At 44.7% G+C, this 2,556-nt stretch overlaps 2 protein-coding genes across 3 annotated transcripts in view; one reads left to right on the top strand and one right to left on the bottom strand.

The window, feature by feature from the left end:
- LOC108795524 (24-hydroxycholesterol 7-alpha-hydroxylase) overlaps positions 1-2,556 on the top strand; it is a 53,937-nt gene that overhangs the window by 569 nt on the left and 50,812 nt on the right. The gene's annotated exons all lie outside the window — the stretch shown is intronic.
- The window catches only part of SLC25A27 (solute carrier family 25 member 27), a 24,586-nt gene that overhangs the window by 18,706 nt on the left and 3,324 nt on the right, over positions 1-2,556 (bottom strand). The window lies entirely within an intron of this gene.

The following is a 2,556-nucleotide window of genomic DNA, read 5'->3' as shown; positions in this document are numbered from 1 at the left end:
AATTCGGTTTCAGGGCTGACAATTTTTTTTTATTTTGGTTTCGTTTCGGTTTTTACATTTCTATTTAGGTGCACCTCTAATTTCCAGGGTTCCTCTGGGGTAAAAGTTTGAGGAAGGATTCCTTAAAGAGATGAAAATGAATGGGGCGATTCAGCAGCTGAGTGGATCCTGGAGGATTTCTAGGTTTAGGACTAGACTTTGGACTTTGTAGATTAGCATGCAAAGTAAAGGCTGCGATTGGTTGTCTTCCAACCACGTGGCCACTAAGCCCATGCACAGCAGGGGGAAAGGGTCAGCAGTGCCTGTGCTTTGAAGGAGCATGATCCAATCTGCAAGATGATGGGCATGTGCCACACACCGCAGCTCTGATCTCTTTCCCATTTCAAGATCGAGCTGGGGAGGAGGGGGTCAATTACCTTAGTTACTGGCAGTTTGGGAGCTCCGGATGGATGGATCCTGATTACATTACATGCACACTCATACCAGATGTGGTTTCATGCAATTTGCTGGGTGCTGATAGCTATAATATTAACTAAACCAACTCGCGTTAGTGGAGGTGAATCCAACTAGAACGATAAACGTGTGTTCAAGATATTATGTATGCTGGACCCGTACATCAAGAGAAGACTTGCTTCCAGAATAAATGGCTACGTGATACCCCATGCAGGCTCCTTTAAATTCTACAGACGTATGGATTGTGGGGTAGGCATACCTGAGCTCTATGGGTCAATGATGTCAGCCAGGTTCCCCAAATTGGTAAACAGCCAACCCTCTCCTTGTTGAGGGCATGTGTCTGGGTATGGTTCAGAAGGGCTGCTCGGCTCTTTTTTTTGCATGGGATTACCCCCTAAAATTTATACCAGACCCTCATTAAGAAGAGTCTAGTATACCCATACTTGCAACTAAGCCATTTTGTATCCAGTCACCTCACTATGCCTTAGCGAGAAATGATTTGCCCACCACTTGACCCCTTGTTCTCCTCCCCCCAGGTAAAGATGCCCTTATCGCCGCCAGGTAATGACCTCTATTCTGGAATCCTCCTCCTCCGTTCCATCTCATATTAGACGCTGGGCAGAATATTTGAATATGTCCCCGGAGGACACACTCTCGATGGTGATGCAGGGTTGGCAACAAATCAGGAAAGCTATAATAAACGAAGCCTGGCGCAAGATATACTTTAAAACTGTCCACAGGGCATATCACGCCTTTAAAATTCCGGCCAGGGACACCCTCTCCACATAGTTAACGGCTTGTCCGAAATGTTCTTTCCCCCTACCTGACCTCCCACATCTACTCTGGTCATGCCCGCAAATTCAATCCTTTTGGTCCACAATATTAGATTTCATGAATTACCACTCCCGCAAGACGAGAACGCTGTCCCCTGCCTTCTGCCTACTACACGCCCTTCCCTCGCACGCAGGGGCTAGTCCCGCTCACCCGTCCCGCTGGGAACATCTGTGCCTCCTGACAGCAAAAAAGACGATTCTATGCAACTGGATCGCACCTGAACCCCCATCCATGGACACCTTCCGCCCCCTGCTCAATCGTCTGTTATTACTGGACAAACTAGATACAAAATTTAACCAATTGCGCACTAAAAACTTCTTTGACACTTGGACATCTTATGTTACAGCAGAGTATTCACTGCAGCAATTGCAGGATTTGATGTCCATTTTTCGATTTTCTAAATGGTATCTGGAGGCACAATTGACTGGCTCCCTGGGCTCACTGGATGTCCTTTAAAGTGACATTAAACCCTCAGATTTTTTAACATAAACCAATACTGTAATGTGCGCCTTACTGTAATCCATGGTAGTCTCCCTTCTCTTTGCTGCTCTTCCTTTTAAATCAGTATCTGTTCTCATGCTGGGCAGAACTTCTATTTTGCAGCAGACTGCCTTGTCTCAGGAATAGATACACGGTGTCTGTGTATAAGTTTGTATAGCCTTGTAACCTGAGCCAGCACTACAGGAAGAGGCCCTGAGCTGAAAAGGGAAGTTCTCCACAAGCATGAGAAGACATGAGGATTTAAAAGGAAGAGCAGCAAAGAGAAGGGAAACTACCATGGATTACAGTAAGGCGCACATTACAGTATTGTTTTATGTTAAATCTAAACAATGTCACTTTAATCCCTAACAGTCCCAAACTCATTTTTTATAGCTCTTACATTACATAAAGTACTTACGGAGGCTAGGCCCTCCTGAGATGCCCACGAGTACCCACGCCATGGAGATACGGTCCCCTACCCGGAGTTCTGACACTCACGGCCCTAAGGTTAAATGGTAGTAACTACCTCTGTGTTCTTACGCACAATACAGAATCGCTCTGATATGTTCCACCCTATGATGATCTAGTTTTCTCTTCCACAGTGTTTGAATATGTCGTTATACATATAGGGATCGCAATCTGCGTACTGGTACATGCCACTTTAGATATTATATGTATTGTGTTTTACTATACTCTTTCAATAAAAATTTAACATGCTAAAAAAAAAAAAAAGAAGAGTCTAGTATGGATTTTTTATTTGGGGGTGTGAAGGGGCACATGCTGTTACAT

Source organism: Nanorana parkeri, unplaced genomic scaffold (assembly GCF_000935625.1).
Source record: "Nanorana parkeri isolate BGI_ZX_2015 unplaced genomic scaffold, ASM93562v1 scaffold977, whole genome shotgun sequence".
NCBI classification, from domain to species: Eukaryota; Metazoa; Chordata; class Amphibia; order Anura; family Dicroglossidae; genus Nanorana; species Nanorana parkeri.
The sequence above is the reverse complement of the archived record's forward strand: the minus strand, read 5'-3'. Positions and strand labels throughout refer to the sequence as shown.